Genomic DNA, 13,359 nt, shown 5'->3' with positions numbered 1-13,359 from the left:
CTCCTCACCCACGCTCACAAAGCACTGCACAACACCGGACCAGAATACCTGAACAAATGACTCTCCTTCTACACCCGACCCGGCATCTCCGCTCCGTTGACCTCGCCCTTGCAACCATCCCACGCGTCCACAGAACTACAACCAGCGGTATATCATTTTCACACCTCGCCGCCAAAATGTGGTACACTCTTCCCACCCACCTGCACCAGACCAAAGACCTCCTTACCTTCAGGAAACTTCTCAAGACCTGGCTGTTCGAGCAGTAGCAGCACCTCCCCCCCCCCCTCAGTGTCTTGAGACCCTCACGGGTGAGTAGTGCGCTTTACAAATCCCCCTGATTGATTGATTGATTCGTAGTATTGCGAAAGATCGGTCGTCTGACTATATCTGACTGCCTAAAATTCTGCAAGATGCAATCTCCTTCGAATAATTTTTAACCGTGGCCTAGCCAACCCACTCATCTTGCCATGATAATATTATCACAATCGTGACCAGGTACACCTTCTTAGAAAATACATTTTTAGCTTTCTGAATGGGTTCACACATGGATTCCTCTACCCCTGAAGTCAAGGGAGGGACGTCCGCAAAAATAGCCACAAAAGGGGTAGAGTCCGGTGGGAGATAAAGCCTGGTAGCTACGGCCCAGAGTTGCCCACAGGCGTGGCCTGGGAGCCCCGATCATACAACTGCTTTTCTCAGTAACTGGTGTAGGTACCACAGCTGGCTCCTGCTGAAGTGGGGTGGTCAAAGGACGTTCCTCACCCTGGCCTCCTCCTGTTTTCCCATGTTTGGTAGCAGTGTTATTCCCTTTATGAGTAGGTTGTGTCATACGCATGAGGTCTATAACAAGAATTGGGAGACTCTAACTGCCCCCTGGCCATTCAAGTGCCTTTTCCCAGCCGCAGGGATGGACTGATTTAAAATGTCAAATTGTATTACCTCCCTTCTAGGTGGCAGACAAAGTGACTGGTGTGTAGACTCCAGGCGTGACTCAGTCAAATCCAAGTGAGATCTAATGGGACATAATTGGGCCTCTATGATCGACTACAGATACTTAAATATTTCCTCCCGATCGGTATTCCCATGGGTGAGGGGAGCCATCTCCTTTCTGTGTCTGGCTGTAGCCGGCTGCGTTTTTGTCCCACTGCAGCGAATCCCTCATGTCTTCAGCTTAGAGGTCGGTTCGACAATCAATCAATCATTGATTTTTAAAGCATTGCTAATCACCCGTAGGGTGATTCCTTCCCTGGCATTGATAGGGGTCTCCCTCACCTGGAGAAGTGTGGCTCAATGGTTAGAGCGGCAGACCCTGATGCAGAGGTCTGGCCTGGGACCACGGTTCAATTCCTGCCTCGACAGGTCTTGGGCTCAATTCCCTCAGACCTGATAACTCTCACCTCGGTACCAATCTAATCATGGGTCCCATTCTGTAACTCTGGCCAATAGCTTGCTTAATCTCCACAACGGCCCCAACAGCGCTGGGATGCCTGGCTTCACCTTGGGGGTGCCCAGGAGTGGGCACTTCACAGGGAAAGCCAGGAAGGGTTCCACAGCGGTATGCATACAGCGCCAAGATGCCCACTGGGTAAAAGTGTGCTATACAAGTACGAAGTTTACAAGTTTACCCCCCACCCCCGAGTCCTTCCCCAACACCCCCCACCCCCCTGCCACCTCCCCAAGGGTGGCAGGACCCCCCTCCCCACACCTACCCCCAACATCACTATACAGACTCACACCCGACACGCACGCAGACACCACCAACACACATACCCGCACACACACCAACAAACATGCCAACAGTCATACACGCACACCCACATTCAGACATACACGCACACATCCATACAGACATACATACAGACAGACACGCACACATTTCCAAACACACTACACCCCTGCATGCATACACGCACTCACACACCCCCTCTACATACTCACACGCACACCCCCATGCACGCACACAACACACAACACCCCCTGCCCCCTTCCCCTAACGGACGATCAACTTACCTGGTCCGTTGATCCTCCGGGAGGGGACGGGATCCATGGGGGCTGCTCTGCCGCCAGCACCCCATCAACAGAACACCGCCACGCCGAATCATGGGACGTGATTCGGTGGGCGGTGTTCTGTTGACGGGGCGGTGGAGGTGGCTCAACCTCCACTTCCCTGCCGACCAACAGTATGGCTGCTGGCGGCTCTCCATCCGGAAAAGGACGGAGGGCTGCTAGAAGTCATAATTCACCAGGCGGAAAACCGCCAGCACTGGCGGTCTTCAGCACGGCGGTCCCTCAGCAGTCTTGTGAAAAGACCGCCGAGGTTGAAATGACCACCTATGTTTATCCGTGTTGTTTGATGATCTTAGCTAGCAGGGCCATGTAGATGTTGAGAAGCGTTGGGCTGAGTGATGATCCTTGGGGCACTCCACAGCATGGGTCTTTGGGTTTTGCCATGAATGACGGTAGTCTGAAACTCTGTGTTCTTCTGGTGAGGATTGACCTGATCCATTCCAGTGCTTTAACTCGGTTGCCGGCATCATGTAGTCTGGCGCAGAGGGTGGAGTGGGAGACAGTGTCAAACGCACCGGAGAGGTTGAGGAGGATGAGTGCAGCCATAACTCTGTGGTCCAGTATGGAGCATTTGTTGTTGATGGCTGCTAGGAGTGCTGTTTTCGCTGCCATGGTTGCTTCTGAATCAGGATTGGGATGGGTCTAGGATTTGGTGTGTCTCGAGGAAATCGGTGGGCTGCTGGTTGATGGCCTTTTCCGTTACTTTGGCTGGGAAAGGAAGCAGAGAGATGGGTCTGTGGTTTTTTAGCTCCTTTGGGTTGGCAGTGGGTTTCTTGAGCAGCGGGTTGATCTTGACGTGCTTCTGGTCGGATTGGAAGGTGACAGTCTTGAAGGATCAGTTGCTATTTCAGCTGCACAAAGGTGCTATGGTGGCGCCAGGCAGGTTGAAGATGTGATGAGGGCATGGATCCGACAGTGTTCCCGCGTGGATGGAGTTCATGAGTCTTTGGGTGTTCTCTTTGGTGATGGGGTCCAGGAGTTCAGGATGTGGTGTGGTGTGGTGCTGGGTCCGTGATGGTGATTGTGGGTGGTGCAGGCGGGTTTTGGTTCTTGAAGCCTCTGTAAATGTACTGGATTTTGTGGTGGAAAAATGTGGCAAGGTCGTCGCAAAGGTCTGTGGAGGAAGGGATGGATGAGGTGTCTGTCCCGGGGTTTGTGAACTCATTGACGATGGTAAAGATCTCTTTGGTGTTGTGAGCGCTAGTGCTGAGGTGTTTTTAAATGGCGGCTTTTTTGGAGGCTCTGATGTTCTGGTGGTGCATGGTGACTGCGTTCTTGTAGGCTATGCGGTCTTCAGCTGATTTACTGTTCCTCCATTTCCGTTCCAGTCGTCTGCGGGAGCGTTTGGATTCATTTAGGTCTGCTGTAAACCATTTAGGTGTTTTGCTATGTCAGTTTCCTGCTTGTTTCCTTAGGGGGGCTATGTTGTTGGCGCATTCTGATAACCAGCGGTGTAGACTGCGTGTGGCTTCATTAGCGGCTGCTGCGTCCGGTGGGGGGGATTGGCTGAGAGCGATGGTGAGTTGTGCTTCTGTAACTTTGCCCCAGCATCTGCTGAGGGGGTGGGAAGCATAGTGGGGCACAGTGTTCTCGATGAAGGTAAAGTGGATGCACTTGTGTTTGGTACAGGTGGAAGTTGAGGTCGCCTAGTCGGATGTAGTCGGAGAAGGTGAGCACTTGAGGGGCGACAAGGTTGGCAATGTCTTCGCAGAATTTAGTGCAGGATCCGGGTGGCCTATAGATGAGTGTGCCATCGAGGGAGGAGTTGGGGTTGGTCTGAATCTGGAAATGTAAGTGTTCATGGGTTGGCTGAGACTGTGACTCGTTGGTGGTTGTCAGTTGGAGGGTGTTCTTGTAGACTATGGCAATATCTCCTCCAGGCCGGTTGCCTCTGTCCTTGTGGATGATTTTGTACTTGTCCAGGATGGCCGTAGTGATTACTGGGACCAAGGTGGGGGTGATCCATGCCTCTGTGAAGAAGGCAACGTCTGGGGCAGTCGAGTCGAGGAGGTCCCAGATTACTGTGAGCTTCATGAGGGAGAGTGTGTTGAGTGGTATGCACGTGAGGTGGTCATCTGCGCTTGGTCTGGGATCGAGTGGTGGTCCTTGGAGGGTGTGAGAGAATGTGTGACATGAAAAAGGTTCATGAGTGTTCCTGGGGTAGGCTAGATGGCAGGCTGAGTATCTTACTGGGCTGAGGGCGTGTAGTGTGTTGGAGTCGAACCAGAGGATGGAGCAAGGACCAGGGTCCGTGGTGCTGGGTGTGGTCCAGCTGTGGCGGGTGCAGACAGGCTTGTCTTTGCCACGCCAGCGGCGCAGCCACTCAGCAGCTGCCATTAAAACGGGGAGGGAGGCGGGGGTCAGGTCAGCTGGGAGGCATGAAAAGTGCTTCGCAGGGAGGAAGGGGGCGAGGCCGCAAGGGCAGCAGCGGCACAAGAAAAACACGGGGAGGGTGAAGGGAGAGAGAAAGAGACAAGAAGGAAAGATAATTAAAATGGAATAAAAGACAGAAAAATTAAACAGAAGTAAATCAGAAGTAAAAGCAGGAGTAAAGAGAGAGAGAGAAGATAATAACATGCAGATGGCCACTAGGCCACCAGGGATGAGGCAGGTTTTCGACAGGAGATACAACACTCTCTATCTTTGAGAATGTCAAAGAAGGACTCTGCTGACTTCAGAGGTGACAGTTTCATGCACTGGCATTAGGCTGTTGGGGGGCTAATAGAACTCCATTTACTCTGGTGGGGTCCACTTCTGTCTGGCTACCCATATCAGCACAAGTTAGACCGGAACAGTCGCCCCTTCCCCAAGCTATCCGCATGCCCCAGTGATAACCTGCATTCAGCCAAGTCATTTTCATTAGTCATCACCCCAATTACTTGTTCAAACATGGTATGGATTCTGGTGGGCTTACGTGGCACAGCAAGACCTCCAACCACTTTGCACTTGCCCATGATGCAAGTTCAAAGCAGAGGAAGAAAATAAAAAAATCCTCACCAGTTCCTCACCGTGCAGAGTTGGGGCCGGTTATTCTGTGTCAGAGGGGGGCCAGCCCAGCTTAGCCCAGCCTCGTCCAGCCACCGACAGGCGCACACAGGCCTGCTCTTGGTCCGGTCTTCACCCGGGCCCCCAACTAGGCGTGACCCGCACGCATCCTGTGCAGCGTAGAATAAGCAGCTATAAAGTAGCGCTGGTCTGGGGCGGATTGGAAGCTCCCGTCTCCTAGCCCTTTAGGCACTCTGGGGCATGTGGTCCTCTCCTCTTGTGTCCTATGTAGCAGGGAATAATCAGCTGTAAGGTAGCAGTTGACTGGCTCGGATTGCAAGCTCCCGCCTCCTCAGCCCATCAGGCACTCTGGGGCATGTGGTCATCTCCTCGCATGTCCCGCACAGAGGGGGAACAATCAGCTGTGAAGTGGTGCCCGACTGGCGCGGATTGGAAGCTCCCGCCTCCTTGGCCCCTCAGGCACTCTGAGCACGTGGTTATCTCCTCAGATGCCCGCACCATGGGGAACAATCGGCCATGAAGTAGTGCCCGACTGGTGCGGATTGGAAGCTTCTGCCTCCTCAGCCCCTCAGGCACTATGGGGCATGTGGTCCTCTCCTCACATGTCCCATCTTGGTAACAGTCCCTTAGGCATATCGGGGACTCATCAGTCCCACGGGTCCAGAGTGAGAATTTCTGATCAGTCAAACCCGGGGGGAAATTAGGGTTATGGGTGGTCAGTGTCTTCGAGGATGGGTACGAGGTAGTATTCCATTTGTGGTATACTGTCCCCCAGTGTGTAAGAAGTATGTCTGTTAAACTGCGGAGGGACTTGTCGGTTGGTCTGTTTTTCCACAGAAGCCATAGTAAGCAGGGCAGGGGAGTACAGCAGTGCGTTGTTCTACTTGTATACTTACAGTGGTGACTGGTGTTTGGTGCTTATCTAGCGCTGGTCGCAGGTGAGCTGCTTGGATGTCCCCAGCCATGTTGGGGAGTCCCAGGGTATTATTGTGTCCGGGTTGTTGGTCCCCATAGTTTTCATAATATTGTTAGTTTCTATAAGTATAGAGCATTTCTTTTATGTCTCTGTCATCAGAATTTGTTCAAGGTCCCCTCTCACATTACGCAGCTCTTTGTAAACCCTCCAAGGGGCAGTCAAATGTGTGGTGGGTTTTGAGGTGTGGAGCTCAAGATACATTTTTGTTCTGGGTGGCTGTTGTACTTAAAACAATCTTCAAGGCAGCATAGGCGAACAAAGTACTTTTATTCCCAAAGAAATGGCTACGTGCGGCATCCCCTCACAAGCCAGTCGGGTAACTGACTTGTAAACGAACGCCACGACAGCTGACACTCTCAATTCCACATTCCAATCCATAAAAGTCAAATTACAACACATCTTTCCCCTTTTAAACAAAACAAAAAACAAACAAATAAAAAAAAAAATAAGAGCAGAGAAAACATAGTTTGAACATCAAAAAACGTAAATACTTTGGAAACAATTTAGATTTCAACAGCATTACATCACATAGACTTTCAAATAGGCAGGAGTTCTCTGAGTTCTCCTCAATTGTGAGAACCCCTCATCTTCTCTCGGGTTCATTCCACCATTTGTCTCCGCATTAATTCTATCAACATTATCATGGGTCAAGGACTCGTCATCCATCAACATATAACTACTGCAACCAGCTTCCTCATTACTACTCTTGGTATCTGCACCACTATACTTCTCTCCAACCTGTACAGCATCAGCACCACCATACTTAGCCACCTTCCTCAAATTCCACTTCTCTCCATTCTCCAGAATCACAAAAAAACAATGCACCTCCCTCACTTTGAATGGACCACGAAATTTTCTTCATTTACCTGCTCTGATCTTAATCTTCATCCAATCACCTTTACGAATGCTGTTGACACCACGCAAACTTGACTACCCACTATTACTCTCCTCCAACTTCTTTTCAACGTTACCACTCCTACCACCCAACCGCCCCCAAACGAACAATTATCCAATACAGTCCTCATCCACACCGGAAACATTCTCGTCCCCGCCTTTCTTCCTCTCATCAATTCAAAAGGAATCTCACCCGTGACACTATTCCTTGTTGTACGATATGCCCAAACCATGTCTGACACCATTGATTCAACATTTTTACCATTTACCAATGCCATTTGAATCGCCCCCTTCACCAAACGACTAGCCCTCTCTACAATGCCATTGGCCCGGGGATTATACAAATTTGATGCATAAGTGTTTAATCCCAGAACTTTCCAAGAAATTTTTCATTTCTGTTGAGACCAACTGAGTACCATCATCCGTGAGAATCCTGTAAGGATAACCTTCTTCTCTAAAAATCAAGTCTAAAACCTTTATTGTAGACCTTGTGCTGATATCTCTCATAAATTTCACCACCATCCATTTAGAATGAACATCCACCATAACCATGGCAAACTTTAATGGAATACTCAAATGCGCCAACGGTCCTATAAAATCAACACACACACTATGCCACACCAAACCCGGATTCTCTATAACACCACCACAAGCTTGACTACCAATCCTTAACCTCTTTTCACTGTTTTTACCCATGAAGCACTTCTCCACCCATTCTTCCACATCACCAAGCATGCCTGGCCACCAACTATTTTCTCTCAATCGCTTTTTAGTCAATGTTTGTCCCAAATGTCCTTCATGTGTCAACCTAAACAGATCTAACCGCAAACACGAAGGGGGAATAAACTTGTCCCCTCTCATCAACACCTCATCTTCACACAACGACAATTCATCCAATACCTTTAAATACAGACGTGTAGCCGAATTCACACAATTCTCTCTCTTAGCACCACACTTTCCCAAATCAACAACCTCACTTAGAACAGCATCATCTCTCAAACTTGACAACCATTTGTACTTTGGAATAGCACCTCGCATATACCCATAAACATTTTCAACAGTTGCTACCACCTCCCTCACTTTCCAAATTCGTTACACCCATTTCCTGAATGGGCAAACGAGACAACCAATCCGCCTGCACATTACGCCAACCTGAAATGTGTTCCACCACATACATGTATTCTTGAGGACGTGAGGCGAAACTAGCTAGCCTTGCAGATCCTTTCCCAGCACCAGCTGGTGCTAGCAACTTAACCAATGGCTTATGATCGGTGGGCAGAATAATTGTCATACCTTAAATAAAGGTGCGAAAGTATTCTAACACCCAAGCAGCAGCCAAAGCCTCTCTCTCGATAACTGAATAGTTCCTTTCACTAGGGGTAAGAGTTCTCGAAGCAAATGCCACTGTTCTATCTCCTCCAGTATGATGCTGAGATAACACAGCACCTACCCCCACAGTACTTGCATCCACAGTGATAACAGATTTATGGTTCACATCAAATGGTATCAACACCCCAGCATTTTACAATTCTTCCTTGATAGCATTGAAAAATAGTGCTTGTTCATCACCCCAAACAAAGCTACTGTTTTTTTTAGTAACTTTCTTAAATCATCAGTTTTGTCAGCAAAATTCTGAATCAACTTTGAATAGTATTCTATCAGACCCATAAATTATCTCAACTGATCCTTGCTACTTGGTGTAGGAGCATCTTTGATGGCTCTTAATAAATCTTTTTTTGGTCTCACACCCTCCTTAGACAGCGTATGCCCCAAATATTCGACCTCTTCCACCAAGAATTTACACTTTTCTCTCCTGAAAGTCAATCCTGCCATCTTGAGCCTATCAAACACTTGTTTCAATGCAACATTATGTCTTTGAATGGTTTCACCAAATACAAGAGTATCGTCTTGGAAGAAAATGACTTTGTCCATACCTTTGAAAACAAATTACATCATTCTCTGAAACACACTTGCAGCTGACGATAACCCAAAAGGCATTCTGTTAAATTGAAAAGTGCCCTCCGACGTTATGAAGGCTGTAAGTTTTTTTAATCCTGATGTAATTTAATCTGATGGTATGCACTTTTCAAGTCAAGTTTACTGAAATAACACCACACCTTCAACAACAACATTTACTTGATATTCGGTAGGGGAAAGGTCTCCACCACTATATTGTGATTCACACTGCGTAAATCAACACAAAATCTCCAGCTCCCATCTGCTTTTTTTTGTAATGACGACCGGCGAAATCCACTCAGAGCTCTCTGCAGGCTCAATAATGCCCTTGGAACCATGTCTTCAATTAGATGCTTTACCTCACTTCTCACCATTATAGGAACTTTTCTTAAAGCATGCTGCACAGGGACCGCATTTTCCTTTAGCACAATTTTGTGCACATAACCTTTTAATATTCCAACATTTTCCGAAAAAACATTGCTTGCCGCATCAATAATGTCATCAACGGACAAATCCTCCACAACCATAACTTGAGAAGGGGTTCTTCGGTTGATCACAATATGAAGATCAAACTGGTGTTGCCACCCCAGGATGGGAGGTCCAGATTCAGCAACGTATACTTTGCCTTTTACAGATCTGTCTTGAAAGGATATGTTTGCTACCATTTATTCAATGATATCAATTTGCTCCCCTTGGTAACCACCAGGATTTATGTCCTTAGACAACAATGTAGCATCGGGCCATTCCCGACTAACCATACTCTTAGGCACAATAGTATAGAGTGATCCTGAGTCCACCATAGGTTAAACCACTCTTTCATCAATGATGAACTTCGCTTTGGGTCTGGTACATCTCCCCATGTCAATGTGTGAACCTCCTATACACAAAATTCTGTCTTCACCAGACTCCTCTTGAACATCCAGATTGAACTGATCCTGTATCATCGCAACTTTGCTTGATGAAGCTTTACATACTTTTGCAAAATGACCTTTGCGACCACATGTTCTGCAATCTTTTCCCCAAGCGTTACAACCCTTGAAATCTGCATTGTGTGTAATACTGCCACACCTGAAGCACACCTTAGAATTGAACCTGTTGTTGTGCTCTGATTTGTCACGATTACTAGAGTATCCACCCTTGAGTGGTTCTTTTTTTCTTTTTAACAAACATGACCTTGTTGTTACACACATCTTTCTTTCCCAACTCTTTCATGTAAAACTCTGATTGCTCTACTACTTTCGCAATTTCAATTGCATCTTTAAGAGAAGGATTCTTTATTACCCATAAACCTTCCTATATTTTCTTGCACTGAACAATTAACTGGTCCCTTATCATTTCGTCAGTCATGCTTCCAAACTAACATTTAGTGGAGAGTTGCCTCAACCGCGAGACAAAGTCATCAATAGACTCATCCATTTTCTGAGGTTGTGTATAGAATTTATATCTACACATAACAACACTAGTCTCCTTTGAAAACCTTTTTTTCAGTCTGAGGTTTGCATCCAGAAACACATCCTCAACATGTGTACCATCCTCATTGATAAACTTCGGTAAATACTTGAACACATGTTGACCTTCTTTGCCGAGAACACTCATTAAAATTGTTTTTTTTCCTTGTAGGTCTGAAACCTTGGCCATCCAATGCCTCCAAATAATTTTCAAACATATCAATCCATTCTTCCCACTCTATATCAGGTGAGCCTACATCTTGCAAAAACATTGGTGGTGCAATAATATCTGAATTGTTCATCTTGAAATTTATGTAACAAATTGTAGTAATATTGCTATCCATAAAAATATTTATTCCCTTGTAGATAAATCTTGCACTCATTAACTTTACACTTTGTGCACACGAGTCCTCTTTCTATGTTATTGCACAGTTGAATTGGCAGGAAATGTAGTCCCTCCTCACTTTCAGTGCTTCCAGATATGAGCTCGCGAGGAGACAGGGATCTCCCAAAGATACACTGGTAAGTGCCACCAATAATTGTACTAGATGCGCCAGACAAAAATTGTACTAGATGCGGCCTCTCAGCAGGCACATAAATGTCTTTCCACTAAAGACATCGCGCACCGTATAAACAAACAGTACACACGCTTGTTGAAGCGCGTTTAAACAAAGCAGAGTTTGTGCGCGCAATGGAACGCTCGAAACACTGTAAAAAACAGCACGTCTCACTTTCAAACACAAATCGGTCAAAGAATCAGCAAGAGCACAGTTTTAGGTTTCTCCCGAGTAATGCAACTGAGTATCCATTTGCTGGCATAGCTTGAGTGCCCTGTGCTTTGACCTGTTGGTCCATGGGGTCATCCACTCTGCAACACAGGCCCCAGCTGAGGCACCATAAGATGAGCAATGGGTATAAGGCACAGTTGAGAAGGAGTTTGCAAGGCTTTCCCGGACGTTTTGGCAGAATATAGTTTGCCCTTTTTGGTGAAACAGAGCCTGAGGAGCTAGCCTCAGATATAGGGTATTTTCTTGCTGCAAGTGTGTTGTTGTCTCCCTGAAGTTGTGGGGACGTGCTAGAGTCAGTGGAGAAACATCTTGGAAAATAAATAGCTAATCCCCCTTAAAGCGGATTGAGACTTGGGTCTAAAAGCTGCCATGATGGACTCTTAAACATTGAAGAAGTGAACTTGCATCAGAACATCTGGGATTAAGTTCTATTTTTGTTGGCAAGCAGAATAAACCCTGTGTGTATGTTTGAGCTGAATTTCCACATCAGATGGCAGGTGAAGCAACTGGTGGAAAAGGTCCTGGACATGGGATTCCAAAGCGGTTGCAGGGACATATTTGTAGAGGCCTCTGATTCTTATGTTGTTCCATCTGGATTGGTTCTTGTAGTCTTCCATTTTCTCCTCAAGCCAGTACTGTCTAGGAGTATATCGCATCCATCATTAATGTGAGCCAGCTCTGCCTGAGCATTTTTTAGTTGATCTAGGCTGTTTTCAACTTTATGAAGGGAGTGATCCAGATCAGTGATTGCTTTTTCAAAATTCTGGCATAGAGGGGACATATCTTTCTTAAATTCAGACAGTAAAAGCCGGATGTCCGCTTTGTTGAGGGTTGTTGCAAGTCTGGCTGTTCGGGCAAGGAGGCGTCTTGAAGGGACGAGGGAGAATCAGGTGGCGCCTCCCGGTCACTGTCGGTTCGCGATTGTTGGTGCAGTATCTCTCAGATGCAGGGAGGTTTAGTGGATTTGTTTTTTTTTTATGTCATGTTGGCTTTCCAGAGGCAGGAAATGAAGTTTTGCAAAAGGCTCAATAGCGTTGGGGAAGAACCGACAAAAACAGGAACTCCCAAGGCAGTCATCCCATCAATGCCCCCCATAGGAGGCCCTCAAGTGTTTGCAGGTTATCAACGGGGGCCTTAATGACAGACATTCATTCAGTGGGCCAAACACTACCCTCCGAAGCACACCGGTCTCAGAGGGCAAGGCAGCAAAAGAGTGAGGTATGGCGCTCCAAGCGCCAGCAAAAGACCCCTGTGGATCAACAGTAACTCAGCAGGTGGAGCACACCTTCCCAGGAGGTCACTGTCCCAGGGGCAGGGTTGACAAGGATGCAGTGGTATGAGGTTTTCAGGGGGTCCCAGGAAAGTCCCACAAGATTCAGACCACCCAAATGGAAGGGGCCACAAACCTCCCCCACCAGGAAAGGACAGCTAGGCGGTAAAGGTATATAGAAGAGAGGGTTCCGTGGGAGGCCTCTGAATGATGCTATTGTTCCAGGCAGTCCAGCACGAGGGGCAACCTCTGCCCAGGGGTGCCCAGCAGCCATGCTCTCACCTTGTGTTTTCGTAGGATGGGATGATCTGCTGCCCAGCCCAATAGCCCACAGCATTGCTCAACTCTGTCTGGGTCTCTGTCAGATTAGACCACCTAAGCCAGTTCTAAAGGACAGGGTCCTGAGCAGGAGCTACTGCAAACTGGCACCTGCCTCAATGCAGTCGCAGGCGGGGCAGGAGCTCCCATGGCCAACAGCAGTCTCACAGCCTCTGCTAGGCCGTAGTCACTCCTCTAGGGGTTGTGCCAGAGCCGACATGACCAAAGGTCCTGTTATTATGTCCCCTGCCTCTGGGAGCACAGCCCAGAGGGATAAGCTGTTCTCCCCACTCCACCACTGATGAGGCAGTCACTCCTCTGACATTGCTCCAGCATCCCAATACCTCCACCCACCATTTTGGATCTGGCCTGGAGACTAGTCAGGGGTTTCAGCTGGGCCCATTTCTGTCCGTAGACTTCGAGTCCTGACGGGTGGAATCCTCCATCTGTGGTAGGATTAATACTGCCAGCATGCTAGTTGTTTTGTGTGTCTCTAGCTCAAGGTCTGGAGCTCTGCAGGGAGACATGCTGCTTTGACCATGGTGTGACCATGCCCCCTTTCAGTGAATATCTATATTTTTTACAAGATAAAGTAAGATGTACAATACCATGCGCTAGGCCCTATGCCTAACCCCG

Source organism: Pleurodeles waltl, chromosome 6 (assembly GCF_031143425.1).
Source record: "Pleurodeles waltl isolate 20211129_DDA chromosome 6, aPleWal1.hap1.20221129, whole genome shotgun sequence".
Taxonomy (NCBI): Eukaryota; Metazoa; Chordata; class Amphibia; order Caudata; family Salamandridae; genus Pleurodeles; species Pleurodeles waltl.
The sequence above is the reverse complement of the archived record's forward strand: the minus strand, read 5'-3'. Positions refer to the sequence as shown.